Source organism: Uranotaenia lowii, chromosome 2, assembly GCF_029784155.1.
Source record: "Uranotaenia lowii strain MFRU-FL chromosome 2, ASM2978415v1, whole genome shotgun sequence".
NCBI classification, from domain to species: domain Eukaryota; kingdom Metazoa; phylum Arthropoda; class Insecta; order Diptera; family Culicidae; genus Uranotaenia; species Uranotaenia lowii.
This window is the reverse complement of record NC_073692.1, coordinates 399268195-399284010: the sequence shown is the minus strand read 5'-3', so window position 1 is coordinate 399284010 and position 15816 is coordinate 399268195. Positions and strand designations below refer to the sequence as shown.

Sequence of the window (15816 nt, the reverse complement as noted above, 5' to 3'; positions counted from 1 at the left end):
CAATCATCGCTCAGCTGGGCAGGTGTCACCGTGTTATTTTGAATAATTTGCTTATGTTGACAAATTGTCAAAATTGTCAAAATCACCATACTGTCAAAATTGTCAAAATTGTCGGAATTGTTAAAATTGTCAAAATTGTCAAAATTGTAAAAATTGTAAAAATTGTAAAAATTGTAAAAATTGTAAAAATTGTAAAAATGGTAAAAATTGTAAAAATTGTAAAAATTGTAAAAATTGTAAAAATTGTAAAAATTGTAAAAATTGAAAAAATGTAAAAATTGTAAAAATTGTAAAAATTGTAAAAATTGTAAAAATTGTCAAAATTGTCAAAATTGTAAAAATTGTAAAAATTGTAAAAATTGTAAAAATTGTCGAAATTGTAAAAATTGTAAAAATTGTAAAAATTGTAAAAATTGTAAAAATTGTAAAAATTGTAAAAATTGTAAAAATTGTAAAAATTGTAAAAATTGTAAAAATTGTGAAACCTGTAAAAATTGTAAAAATTGTGAAAATTGTCAAAATTGTCAAAATTGTCAAAATTGTCAAAATTGTCAAAATGGTCAAAATTGTATAAAGTGTCAAAATTGTCAAAATTGTCAAAATTGTCAAAATTGTCAAAATTGTCAAAATTGTCAAAATTGTCAAAATTGTCAAAATTGTCAAAATTGTCAAAATTGTCAAAATTGTCAAAATTGTCAAAATTGTCAAAATTGTCAAAATTGTCAAAATTGTCAAAATTGTCAAAATTGTCAAAATTGTCAAAATTGTCAAAATTGTCAAAATTGTCAAAATTGTCCAAATTGTCAAAATTGTCAAAATTGTCAAAATTGTCAAAATTGTCAAAATTGTCAAAATTGTCAAAATTGTAAAAAATGGAAAAATTGTCAAAATTGTCGAAATTGTCAAAATTGTCAAAATTGTCAAAATTGTCAAAATTGTCAAAATTGTCAAAATTGTCAAAATTGTCAAAATTGTCAAAATTGTCAAAATTGTCAAAATTGTCAAAATTGTCAAAATTGTCAAAATTGTCAAAATTGTCAAAATTGTCAAAATTGTCAAAATTGTCAAAATTGTCAAAATTGTCAAAACTGTCAAAATTGTCAAAATTGTCAAAATTGTCAAAATTTGTCAAAATTTGTCAAAATTGTCAAAATTGTCAAAATTGTCAAAATTGTCAAAATTGTCAAAATTGTCAAAATTGTCAAAATTGTCAAAATTGTCAAAATTGTCAAAATTGTCAAAATTGTCAAAATTGTCAAAATTGTCAAAATTGTCAAAATTGTCAAAATTGTCAAAATTGTCAAAATTGTCAAAATTGTCAAAATTGTCAAAATTGTCAAAATTGTCAAAATTGTCAAAATTGTCAAAATTGTCAAAATTGTCAAAATTGTCAAAATTGTCAAAATTGTCAAAATTGTCAAAATTGTCAAAATTGTCAAAATTGTCAAAATTGTCAAAATTGTCAAAATTGTCAAAATTGTCAAAATTGTCAAAATTGTCAAAATTGTCAAAATTGTCAAAATTGTCAAAATTGTCAAAATTGTCAAAATTGTCAAAATTGTCAAAATTGTCAAAATTGTCAAAATTGTCAAAATTGTCAAAATTGTCAAAATTGTCAAAATTGTCAAAGTTGTCAAAATTGTCAAAATTGTCAAAATTGTCAAAATTGTCAAAATTGACAAAATTGACAAAATTGTCAAAATTGTCAAAATTGTCAAAATTGTCAAAATTGTCAAAATTGTCAAACTGGTCAAAATTGTCAAAATTGTCAAAATTGTCAAAATTGTCAAAATTGTCAAAATTGTCAAAATTGTCAAAATTGTCAAAACTGTCAAAATTGTCAAAATTGTCAAAATTGTCAAAATTGTCAAAATTGTCAAAATTGTCAAAATTGTCAAAATTGTCAAAATTGTCAAAATTGTCAAAATTGTCAAAATTGTCAAATTTGTCAAAATTGTCAAAATTGTCAAAATTGTCAAAATTGTCAAAATTGTCAAAATTGTCAAAATTGTCATAATTGTCATAATTGTAGAAATTGTCGAAATTGTCATAATTGTCATAATTGTAGAAATTGTCGAAATTGTCAAAATTGTCAAACTGGTCAAAATTGTCAAAATTGTCAAAATTATCAAAATTGTCAAAATTGTCATAATTGTCAAAATTCCAAAATTGTCATAATTGTCAAAATTGTCATAATTGTCAAAATTGTCAAAATTGTCAAAGTTGTCAAAATCGTCAAAATTTATCAAAATTGTCAAAATTGTCAAAATTGTAAAAATTGTCAAAATTGTCAAAATTGTCAAAATTGTCAAAATTGTCAAAATTGTCAAAATTGTCAAAATTGTCAAAATTGTCAAAATTGTCAAAATTGTCAAAATTGTCAAAATTGTCAAAATTGTCAAAATTGTCAAAATTGTCAAAATTGTCAAAATTGTCAAAATTGTCAAAATTGTCAAAATTGTTAAAATTGTCAAAATTGTCAAAATTGTCAAAATTGTCAAAATTGTCAAAATTGTCAAAATTGTCAAAATTGTCAAAATTGTCAAAATTGTCAAAATTGTCAAAATTGTCAAAATTGTCAAAATTGTCAAAATTGTCAAAATTGTCAAAATTGTCAAAATTGTCAAAATTGTCAAAATTGTCAAAATTTTCAAAATTGTCAAAATTTTCAAAATTGTCAAAATTGTCAAAATTGTCAAAATTGTCAAAATTGTCAAAATTGTCAAAATTGTCAAAATTGTCAAAATTGTCAAAATTGTCAAAATTGTCACAATTGTCAAAATTGTCAAAATTGTCAAAATTGTCAAAATTGTCAAAGTTGTCAAAATTGTCAAAATTGTCAAAATTGTCAAAATTGTCAAAATTGTCAAAATTGTCAAAATTGTCAAAATTGTCAAAATTGTCAAAATTGTCAAAATTGTCAAAATTGTCAAAATTGTCAAAATTGTCAAAATTGTCAAAATTGTCAAAATTGTCAAAATTGTCAAAATTGTCAAAATTGTCAAAATTGTCAAAATTGTCAAAATTGTCAAAATTGTCAAAATTGTCAAAATTGTCAAATTGTCAAAATTGTCAAAATTTTCAAAATTTTCAAAATTGTCAAAATTGTCAAAATTGTCAAAAATTTCAAAATTGTCAAAATTGTCAAAATTGTCAAAATTGTCAAAATTGTCAAAATTGTCAAAATTGTCAAAATTGTCAAAATTGTCAAAATTGTCAGAATTGTCAAATTGTCAAAACATTCAATATTACTTAAACTGTCAAAATTGTGAGAATTTGATCTTTCAAGAGACTTTGGACCTAGCGACTTGATCGAGCTCGAAAGCGACGAGCCTTAATAGTTGACACGCGAAAGTCTTTCCCACCACTCACCAGATCGAGGTGAAGGCATCGTTTTGGATTCGCACAGGAAGTGCAGAACCCGCCTCAACAAGGCACGAATTTTAAAACGGCAATACCGAAACCAAACCCGAGTGCCACACATTGTCGCCATTTCCGGTGCAGCGCGCACACCGTGGAAACTAACAGAGAGTCTCTCGAGTATAACCGTTTCAAGTGTTGATCGTTATTAATTATTAATTAACACAAATTTCAGTCGCCAGTCTCCTCCGTTTTTGCCGAAAATATAGAAGGAGAAAGAAGTCCGAACGAAAACTACATTCGGATATCCGCTGTGGGCACACTTTGGGCTGGATGTGATTCAAGCGCCTGAACGCCGATAATCAAAAGAAGGTTAAACGCGAAGAAAAACTACAATTCTCACAAGATCGTTCACGGTGTTCGACACTATTTTTTTTCTCCACTTCTTCTCAGTCTATCTTCAAAGCTGGATGATCGTCTCGTGCGAATTAAATCAAATCAAAACGTGAGCTTTGGGAGTTTTTCGAATCGATTGACGAGCCGCGAAGCCAACTCTTGCGTGTGTGCTCACAAAACGAAATGAAAAATCACAAATTTTATCCAAATCCGAGACGTTGTGCTCAATGGCCATCCTCGGCTTGGTCGGTCGATCGGTTTATGGGAGGATGAAAATGTTTCACACCGGTGTATTTTTTGGACATAAATCGTCGCGCCGTCAAAAAACTGTAACAATAACTCGGCGGGCCCACCAATATGCTCCAGCTATGTATCTTTCCTCGAAGCGGATGAGGCGGGGAATCTCCGGTTGATTATTGGAGTATTTGGTCTGTTTGAAGGTAGATACCCTTCCGAGCAGCTGTTTCTGTGTGACAGGGACAATCTTTCGCACCGTCTTCGTAATGGGTGCTGATTTTTTTATGAATATATATTCTTTTTTTCGGAAATCGAATTGGCATATCAGTGCGAGAGTGGCGAAGGCAAAGGTTTCTTTCTGCCATCCGGTCCACTTTCTGGGATGGGACAACCATGGGAATTTGGACCTTTTTTTCTTCACTTGAGCGTGTGGAGAGTCCGGACCTAATGAGCTTTTCCGCGGGGAGTTTCCAAAAGTGAGCTTGGATATCAAAGCAAAACAACCTTTAAAATGTGCCAAATTAAGTTAAAAAGAAATTTAACTATCTGTCCATGAATAATTTGAATTTATCGAAAGAAGCTTGAAATAACCAATTTTTAGTGCAGTTACTGTGATTAACCAATGATTGTTCATGTTCTTAGCCAAAAGCTACATTATCAACATAACAGAGCTTCAAAGTTCACATTTGGCTGAGTAAAAAGTACCCGAGGAAACAGAAACAGTGATGGAATACAGTTATCTTTATTCAGGTTTGTTCGTCAAGTCTTTAAACAACTACCCATTACATTAGCGATAGCTATTTGTCACTTTCCACTTCTCATATTCCCTAACCGGGAAAGTACTCATTTCTCAATGAGTACTTCGATATTTTTACCCAAAATATCTAGCAACACTGCTGAGCTACCACGAACCTAGTTTGAGTTGTTTGGCTTCACAGTGTGATGATGTAAACATTTGTATCGTGTTTACTATCATCAGCTGTCATCAGCAAACATCGATTCTATTGATCGCAATTGCGAATTGCAAGGAAAAAAAACAAACAATGTTTTGGTTTCGCCGGTAGATCAACAGATTTCCTCTGCTGTTCTCAAGGGATTTCGTACACAGCAGTTCCGAAATCGTGAGTATTAACAGAAGATTTTTGTGATGATGTCTTTGATTATCAAAGTACTCTCTGCACAAATCATTGGGAAGCGAATTTCTTGAAAATTGTCTACATTGACGTGAGAATATTTGAATACGTAAACAGGAAGGCAGATTGCTTTCCATTGCAATAAACAAAGCTAAGCATGTGGTGGATTAAGGCAAATCGCGTCCATTCAGGCGTTAGAAATAAATGAGTCACTTCGGATATCAGCACGCCTCCTCCAGTCGCAGTTTCGTAGACGGCTGAATGAAAACAAGAATGGATAAAGCTATTATAAATATCGCTCCCCACCCTAGGGGCTTAACTGAACGCAATACGCGACACAAACGAAATGACACCCGATCCGAGGGCAGCAAAAAGAAGCAAAATGTGTTCGATTTCAATTAATCCGCAAATTGAGTCGAAGCAGAGGCAATAAAAGATGTTTCCCCCCGTTTCACCTCCCGAAGGCATTTATTGAACCCCACCGGAAGGGTCATAAAAGTGGCAACTCTTTGAGATGGCTTAAGATTAAGAGCGCATTTCACGCGTTTCTGCCCACTTTTTCAATGTACGGGGAGACACTTCTAGTGACCCACATTTGATCAGGAACAAGTCAAGAAGACTGTAGGTTAAGGATCCCAGATTCGTCATGAATTTTTGTAACACCCCGAAAACAACGAGACGAAGGAAGGAATCCGCGAAGGGAAATAATTGATTTATGTAGTATCACGATTTCGGTAGCCGGGTCCCGAGAAACAAATCTCTGCACCCTGTCAACGTTGAGTCACGTTTTTTTGTTTTTGCTTCATATTTATTTCAAACTCTTACACCCAAAATCGTTGAGAAACCTTCCAGCCAGCTTCCGAACGATAAAAGCTTGAAGCCTCAGACAAAACGATATGGAATGATGAAATTTGTTTTCTGTTCCGGTTGTCTTCCATCCAAGAAAAAAAAAATGGCTTTGAAGTGGGAATGCAGGAAGAAAAAGCTGCATAAATTAAATTTGGCACTTGTGGGAATCCAACGTTACCGTGGTCGTTGTCTTCGAGCATCACCGAAGTGGGATTGTTGTCAACTTTCCGTTGAAGTGGATTACGTTACGAAATTTCGAAACTAGAGAATACTTATTGATAGATCCTAGGCTTAAGCCTTTTATCTTTGATGGTATTAACATATTATGGACCAACTACGAGATATCTCGTTTTTTCAAAAAATTTAGTTTTGCATCCAAATCTACGCCTAGAGCTTTGACTGAGGATTCTCTATTCACGGAACAGTTGTTTTCAAGATAATAATCATGTACTATGCTGCTAATTTTCCTTGAAAAGGTGAAACCCCTGCATTCTGAGAAATTGATTTTCGGACCAAAATTTCTGCAACACTCATGAATCATAAAATCCTTGGAATATCCTACAGTAAGGAACATTTTTTTTGTAGCAGACCACCCCACTCCCCCACACCAAAAGGCTCAATTGAGCCCCCTGGTAATGGACGCTACTGTTCTCAGCACGTCTGGCAGCAAAACAAAGAAACTTCAACGTGAACAAAATTTTAATCATGCTGATAACACAAATGTTTATTATCCTGTGCGAGGAAATGTATGCTATAATTAAACAAGATTACGATAAGGATCTCAATGTAAGAAAATTTCCTTTAAAGGGATCCATTTCTTTTTTTTTAATAAGGTTAACTTTCCAAATTATCTGCGTAGATCAGCATAAACACGACACGCAGCACTTCGGAGAACTTGTGGAACGCCGCTGTTGAACAAGAATACACTGGAACCTTTCTGAACTGAAGCTTTCCTAAGCTTCACGAATTGAACTCTCTCTATCAGGAACGAACGTTCCCATTGTAACAGACTAACACCGGTGATGCCATTTTTGCACAGCACTGACAGAAGAACTTCAATATTGAATTGTTGAGTTTATTCAAATCGTTCAAAGCCTGCTTGTCCACTAATAACAAAATCACGATCGTTGGCGACGAGCTGAGGATAGTCGAAGACTTTGTTTACCTCGGCTCACTGGTGACCATAGACAATTACATCAGCCGTGAGAAACGGCGGCGACTGATCAACGGAAGTCGTGTCTACCATGGACTTCACAAGCAATAGCGATCGAGGAGACTTAGCCCTCGTACGAAGTGTAACGTGTACATGACCCTAATAAGACCGGTTGTTTTCTACGGGCACGAGACGTGGATATTACTCGAGAAGGACCTGCGCATGCTCAGAGTATTCGAGCAACTAGTGTTAAGAACCATGTTTTGCGCGACTCAACCGCGAACCCAGTATCATGTTGTGTGAATGTCGGGCTGTCCTGCAAAACAAGTGTTCGCTACGAAACCGATAGGAACAAGTTTTTTGAAATTTGAAACTAATATACCAAAGGTATGTCCAAATAGTGATGATGAAATGGACCTTGGTTTTGATGACATCATATCTTCTATGATTCTTCCGCATCAATGAACCCATCTTCAGAATCGTGTTTCGCGTATATCTCTTCTTGTCTCCCTTTTTCTTGTTGAGAAGCCTATATTTGGCCGCTAGCTTGAGAAGATGGTTGCCTGGACGTCTTAGAACGTGTCCCCAGCACGCCATAAATCACCTTTTGATATCTTTCGAGTGATTTCTTTTACCTTTACCAGTATACTTGGAAGAGATTTTAGGCTGATGTTGTCGAATGCCTTTTCCAGGTCTATTGTCATAACCAGCAGCTTGTTTCCGGCATTCCACTTTTCTTCCATTACACGCCTTGCAGTGAAAATGTGGTCAACGGTTGATCAATCCTGGAAAAACCCTGCTTGGTGAGAGCCTATGGGGTCAATTATACTCAGCACATGCCCAAGAATGAAATTTGCCTAAATTTTGTATCATATGCTAGTGAGTACAAATTTTCTGAAATCTTTTACTGTTCTGTGATTGGCTGGTACCGGTACTGCTACGGTGCTCTTCTATGATGATGGAATTAAGTTTTCCGTCCATACTCTTCCTAGGAGGGACTTGTATTTACCTAGTGTGACTTCGTCCGAATATTTTAGCTACTCGGCTTGGACCCCGTCGGGGCGCAGGGACGGCTGCCTTCCCGTTTTTCATTGCGCTTACAATCCGATCAATATGGTGATCAACAGGTTCATTGTCATCTTCTTCGAGTGTTTCAGGAAGGAGTTCTGGAAGCATATCACCGGATTCCACGTCCTGCCAACTCTGTAAAGAGCTGCTATCCGTGGTAAATCGATTGCTGCAAGTCTTGAATTTTTGTTCAGGTGCATAAATGTTCGTTTAATGCGTTCTGCTGGTTTGTAATCATTGAAGGAATTGAAGAATTTAAGTTCATCCTCTTCTACTTTTATGCAACAAATATTTGCACAATAATTTGCAAAAGGTATTAAATGTTGATAAATAAACGAAGTTGTTGAAATAGAGTTTAAGTTCCGAATGGTTGAAGTAGTTGTAAAAATATAGTTTTAATAATGATGTGAATATGATTCGGTGATTTTTTTTTTACGATTTTTGAACGATAGTTCATAGATAGCTCTTTTTGAGGCTATCCAAACTCCTCAATATCCAAACAAGAATCCATTTCAACGCTCTTCATACCAATGATACATAATATTACAATAGATCAACTAACTGGTCGCAGTGATAGGTACCCAACAAAAAAAAATGATACATATGTAGTAACCAAAAACCAATACACAAACCAAAACAATGTAGAAAATGTCATGGAACGTACAGATAAGGTGTCAAATGCCGTACAATTTTGATAATTTAATCACTGATCATACTGACATGACACTTAGAACAAAAATTCGACTTTTTTGTAGCTAATTTTTTTTGTCAAATTTTGCAGGTTCGCAGTACCGACGGTAGGTGGCGAACCAGCAAAATTAGGCAAAAAATGCCCTGAAAAAATGTACCTGTCTTGCCCGATTCTATCGTAGAAATTGCCTGTATTTTTTTGAAAGTTGGGTGGCATTTTCTAATTGGGATAGCATTTCTTCAAATCGATCGATGCGCACTCTGGAATCGACATTGCGTACTGTTGGAAAAATTATCCAATAAACGAAATAGAGTGTCCAGTCAGTATGGTTTAATGTTGATACTCACGGTTCGGATAGATTCCGGAAGATCGAGCCTCCTGCAGCAGAAGGAAATTGCTGTTCCTCCCGGGACGACCAAAATACATGTTTTGGTTCTGTCTCTTCGCTACGTGCAATTCGCAATTGAGACAATGGGTTGATGATGACAGTTGATGATGGTAGACACGGTACAAATGTTTTCATCACCACACCGTGAAGCCATTCTACTCAATTTAGGTTCATGGTAACTCACCTGTGTTGCCTGAGTGGTTAGCTCAAAATATCACACGAAAATGAGATAACTAATAAGGGAGGATATCACTTCAGCGTATAATAAAAATAGCTATCGTAATATGTAGTTATTTAAGGACATGACAAAGAAAATGAAAATGGATTATTTCTATTCCACCACTGAAAAATGCGTTGATTTCTCATTTCAACATTAATATATTATTGTAGGTAATTGTTTATTAATTCTGTGACGGTAATCGTTTCTTGTAAAATTATATTATATCAGATTTCTCAGATCTCAGAAGAGCACCGTAACTAAGATTACCAGAATTTTTCCCGCATGTATCCGGACCGGACAAATCCAGGCTATTTTATCTAAAAACATGGCAATATCTTGGCATTTGAATTCAAAAATTTCAAGCCGAAATCCGAGCAATATCCGGATAAAATTGATCAAAACCCTGGATTTTTTGACAAAATTCGAGGAAGAAAGCGATCGAAACATTTTTCTTTTTATCAACATACATTACCAAATTTTAAATCGTTTTGAATGCCTAAAAACTAAAACTAAGTTACGAACCTTATTTGAGATTTTTTGTAGATTTAGGAAATAAAGTGCATAGCTCCAGGCACATTCCGGGCATTTTATTTAACAAAATTCAGGCAACCGGACCTATCTCAAACGATCAGTTTTTAAAACATGTTTTTCCCAAGCATCCAAAAGTCACACATTTACTTGAATGAAAGCATTGAAAGCTACATATTGGCTGACGAAGAGAATCAACTGCCCAATTCCTTTCAGTGAACTTTACGTACTCATTAATGAACTTGAAAGTTGCTGAAGTGATTAATATTTACGTTGTATGTGACTTGTTTTTCCCAATTCCCATGAGTGAACTATACGTACTCATTAACGAACTTGAAAGTTGCAAAAGTGATTTATACGTACGTTATACGGGACTTAAGTCACATGAAGGATACAAAAAGTGCTCAAAACGGGATTTGGTAAGTCACACAAAGGGCACAAAAGTGCTCAAAACGGGATTTGATAAGTCACAAAAAGTGCATTGATGTGCTTTCAAAATCAAATCACCACTTCGAGTTTTAGTATCAGTTAGAACAACATCTAGGCGTGGTCTTGTGGTAGCGTATTCGATTCTCACCACTAAGGTCGGGGATCAATCCCCAAGCCGGGCATGTTTTTTTCAATAAGTAATTTAGTAATTGAGTGACCATTCTGATACGATGTGTATGTAGGAAATGTAGGAAAGATGCAATTAAGCAATTTGTTGAGTTTGGAATCCTGCGCGTGGCATCATGGAGGCACAGAACATAGTAAATAATCAAGAGAAGGTAATATGAACCGAAGCCAAGGGTTCAGTTGAGATAGAGAGAGATTTTTTGCTCATTTTGCGATTTTTTGGAAGCTGAATTAAAAGGCCCCTGGAAGCTGAATAGAAGATCATTAAGACTTGTTTTGGAACTTGAAAGTATCAATAAGAATTTAAATTTTGAGCTGCATAGAACGTACTTTATATCAATGTTGGGGCTGAGTAAGCGTTTTTGTACCTGTTTTATGTGACTTTTGGTTGCTTGGGTTTCCCCAAAAACTTGGTCCGCGTGGGCATGGTTTGGCCACCCTTGGTTTTAGGCTTCTTTTTTCTTTCACTGGAGCGATAGCAAGGGGAAAAGGGAGCTCTCATACATTTTTTGAAAACTTCTAATATAATTTGTTTAAGTGAGAATAGAGAGCATTGCAATTTGCTCAGATTTATTCGATCATGCTCGGCTAGGATATTCAATAAAATTTTTTAGATTTTAACCCGATATAATTCACATAATATACAAAAAAAAACCTAAAAACTCTAATTAAGTTTTGATTTTTGTGTCCAAAAACGAAATTTTAGCGTTAGTTTCTTATAATAAATAAAATTTGCTTAACCCTTAAATACAATTCTTATGCAGTTTATGAACTTTGATTAAAGAAAAATCCCGTATTTATTTTAAATTTTTCTTTTGTATGTTTTGGAATTGTGACTGAAATTTTCTCAGATATTGGCCAGTTTTTTTGAATTGACAACTGAGATATTGAATGTTCGGGATAAGCTAGGTTTTACGAAAAAAAAAATCGTCCTCTATTGACCCGGATAGGTGTGGGAGAAATTCTGAAAGACTTGGAGATGTAAGCGTCACCATTCCTTTTAATAATTTAAGTCCTTTAGCGGAGTAGCAATTTCGAGTTTCTTGACAGATTGTTCAGAAAGTAAACTAACGTTTTTTCAGTGATCCTGGTAACATTTCGAAAACCGTCTAATCTGGATAAACTAATGAATCTTGGATACATGACAGATTCCTACGTAAAGATGATCTCATGAATCCTAGAAATGTGCGATCTGACTTTTCGGTGCAATGCATCACAGGTTAACACTTTTGAATCTTTTCTAATATGGTTCGAATACTTTCTGTTCAAAATACATTTCAAATACAATCTTAATCTTTAGTATTCTGGAAGCCGAAAAACTGTTTCAAACATTTAATTTTCCCACACTCAACGGAAACTTGGTGACAAGCATCTCTCGTTTGGTTTTCTCTTAATTTTTCTTGTACCTTCTGCTTCCTCCCCTGGAATTTAACCAATAAATTGTTATTGACTTGTAATGACTTTTATTGTAGTTGTAGCTCTCTTCTTCCACCAATTTTAACCAACGACAGTTCTGTGGGTTACAATTCCCAACAGTTGAACAAATTGATGCTGCTGCTGCCGCCACAGACAAAAGTGCCAAAACATGAGTGTGCGATAAACATATCCAACTTTATTTTCCCGAACAGACACAAACGGCGGCGATTCGAGCTTCCGATAATCCCGGGACTGGATACAGGTGGGCCAAGGGGTGGTGATCGCGGAATTCCCGCCGCCCGGTCGGCATTTTGACATACAGAGCCGAGGGAAACAACAATCTGTCCATTGCTTGGAATGAAACAACGAACGCAGAAACAACATTCAAAACAACGGGAGCCAACGAATGGGGGGAACGGATTGGAACTTAAAATATTTTGGGTTTTTAAGTGGGTATGTACAGTTCCAACAACATATATGTGCGTCGCTCTCGAAAGGGAAAGGGTCGTCAGGGCATGATGGAGGCGCGCGAATAAAAGAGACCTCCACCCGTGCCGCCCGGTGTGGTGTAAATTAGCCAACTTTTGCGGGTCCTTTTCAATGTTCCGGACAAATTGTTGGCACATTGGATGGGAATTCTTTGACCGAAAAGCTATCCCACCGGTGAAAAAGGCACTTGTTTCCGAAGTCTCGGTTGTTGGTAAGCAGTGTTTCTCAACTTGGTAGTACCTCCTTACCACTTCGGTGGTTCTTCGAAAGCTTTTTATTTTCAAATGAGAATCTATAAAATAAGTCTGAAGGAGTGTTTTGCTAAGCAATTCGAAACTTTTGTTGGGTACCACTCAGTCAAATCTTCACCTTTCAATGGGCACGACCACCACCTGAGGTAAAGGGCCCAAAACACAAACAGAATTCGAACAGAAAAGAAACAAAATCAAATCGATCGCACATTCTCACCTCATGTCGTTGTCCTCGTCATGATGATCGCCTTCATTCGACGCGAGCGGAGGAGATCAACGATCATGACGTTTCGACTTGCTTGTTGATGATGACTTCAAAAGAAAAGACAACCGAATCTGGGTCATCAAAAATGCTTTTCGACAATCAGAAGCACATACACCTGAACTGAAACGATGCCGCCATTTTCGGACATTCGCAAATACGCGAAGAAATTGTGTCGCTGGAAGAAAATCCCGATCTTCAGAAGAAAAAAAGTTTAAATTATTATTATTACATACAGTTTTAGTTTTACTTGTTTTGCTGAAATAATTTTTGAACTGATTGTTTGAATTTATTTCGAAATTACAGTTCAACTCATTCCAATTGAGTCCCAATCTCTTAAAAGCCGAGCTGTTTCAGCAAGAATAAAGTGCTCAACACTTGAAAAGAGGAGTATTCCTTTTGTTCAGGTACATCATCACTCACTCCCGGGGCCGGGATCAATTCAAAGTTAAGCTTTGAGCCGCTCATGCTCACTCACTCGGGCATCCGAACTAAATCCCGATTGATACGAGTAAAAAGATCGGCCACGAGAATACCTTCGACGGGTTGAAACGAAACGTACCGAGTCGAGTCGTGTGCGGTTGATGGCTTAAGATCATTTCGAGGCGCGGTGCGGATCGTCGGATTTTGCCGAGCACGTGTTGATGCGGGCACGAGTTCGCACCCGGGTTATTTCCCTTTCGGTCGGCGGAACCCATTGTGCTGTGCTCGCTCGTCGTATGTACCTGATCGGATTATAATCGACTATCGATTTTTGATTGTTGATCGTCCAGTCAGGTTTGGGTGATCGTTTTTTTTGCCTGTTTGGTCCATTCGGTAAGTCTCGTGTGTGAGCGAGCATGCCGCAATAAAAAAAATGACTGGGTGATGAGGGGTCAAACTGCAATAATGTGTTGTTTCTGATGCACGTTTTATGGACTTTTTTGCGAAGTAAAATAAATTGAGGGGGTAGTAAAGTGTGGATTTGCGTGTAAGAAAGTTTTGTTTTCATTTTTTTTTTACATGTATTATTGGTTGCATGAAAATATTGCTAAAACGCTTAACAGTTTAGCAAAAAAAAGGATGGTGTTTTAAAGAGGCTAAGTTTTTTTTTTATAAAACTGAATTAACAATTTTATAAACTAAACTATTAGAAAACAAATTTTCAAAAATAGAGGATTTTCATGAAGAACTTTCAAAAATAATGGTGAATCTTAAAAAATTCTTCATCAAAAAAGCTGCTTAGAACACAATGTAACATAATTTTAAAAATGGATAAAATCTTTAAAATGAAGAAAATTGTCAAATATGTCAAAATTGTCAAAATTGTCAAAATTGTCAAAATTGTCAAAATTGTCAAAATTGTCAAAATTGTCAAAATTGTCAAAATTGTCAAAATTGTCAAAATTGTCAAAATTGTCAAAATTGTCAAAATTGTCAAAATTGTCAAAATTGTCAAAACTGTCAAAATTGTCAAAATTGTCAAAATTGTCAAAATTGTCGAAATTGTCAAAATTGTCAAAATTGTCAAAATTGAAAAATTGTCAAAATTGTCAAAATTGTCAAAATTGTCAAAATTGTCAAAATTGTCAAAATTGTCAAAATTGTCAAAATTGTCAAAATTGTCAAAATTGTCAAAATTGTCAAAATTGTCAAAATTGTCAAAATTGTCAAAATGGTCAAAATTGTCAAAATTGTCAAAATTGTCAAAATTGTCAAAATTGTCAAAATTGTCAAAATTGTCAAAATTCTCAAAATTGTCAAAATTGTCAAAATTGTCAAAATTGTCAAAATTGTCAAAATTGTCAAAATTGTCAAAATTGTCAAAATTGTCAAAATTGTCAAAATTGTCAAAATTGTCAAAATTGTCAAAATTGTCAAAATTGTCAAAATTGTCAAAATTGTCAAAATTGTCAAAATTGTCAAAATTGTCAAAATTGTCAAAATTGTCAAAATTGTTAAAATTGTCAAAATTGTCAAAATTGTCAAAATTGTCGAAATTGTCAAAATTGTCGAAATTGTCAAAATTGTCGAAATTGTCAAAATTGTCAAAATTGTCAAAATTGTCACAATTGTCAAAATTGTCAAAATTGTCAAAATTGTCAAAATTGTCAAAATTGTCAAAATTGTCAAAATTGTCAAAATTGTCAAAATTGTCAAAATTGTCAAAATTGTCAAAATTGTCAAAATTGTCAAAATTGTCAAAATTGTCAAAATTGTCAAAATTGTCAAAATTGTCAAAATTGTCAAAATTGTCAAAATTGTCAAAATTGTCAAAATTGTCAAAATTGTCAAAATTGTCAAAATTGTCAAAATTGTCAAAATTGTCAAAATTGTCAAAATTGTCAAAATTGTCAAAATTGTCAAAATTGTCAAAATTGTCAAAATTGTCAAAATTGTCAAAATTGTCAAAATTGTCAAAATTGTCAAAATTGTCAACATTGTCAAAATTGTCAAAATTGACAAAATTGTCAAAATTGTCAAAGTTGTTAAAGTTGTTAAAGTTGTTAAAGTTGTCAAAATTGTCAAAATTGACAAAACTGTCAAAATTTTCAAAATTTTCAAATGTAATCAACAATCTCAACTTTTTTGATCTTTGACAAAGGTTTGCAGTATCCACCTAAAAATATTTTGATTGATCAAATTTTTTGATGTTGTTTGTTTGTTTGTTTTCTATCAAGAATTTTACAAAAATCTTTTAAACATCTTTAATCTTCCATAACTGTCTTAAATGATAAATAATCTCCCTTGGACAGATTGATTTGATGATTTTTTCCTTTC

At 34.3% G+C, this 15816-nt stretch overlaps 1 protein-coding gene across 5 annotated transcripts in view; it reads right to left on the bottom strand.

Annotated features, from left to right (window-relative positions):
* Positions 1-15816, bottom strand: part of LOC129745094 (transcription factor AP-2-epsilon) — a 180241-nt gene that overhangs the window by 71493 nt on the left and 92932 nt on the right. The window lies entirely within an intron of this gene.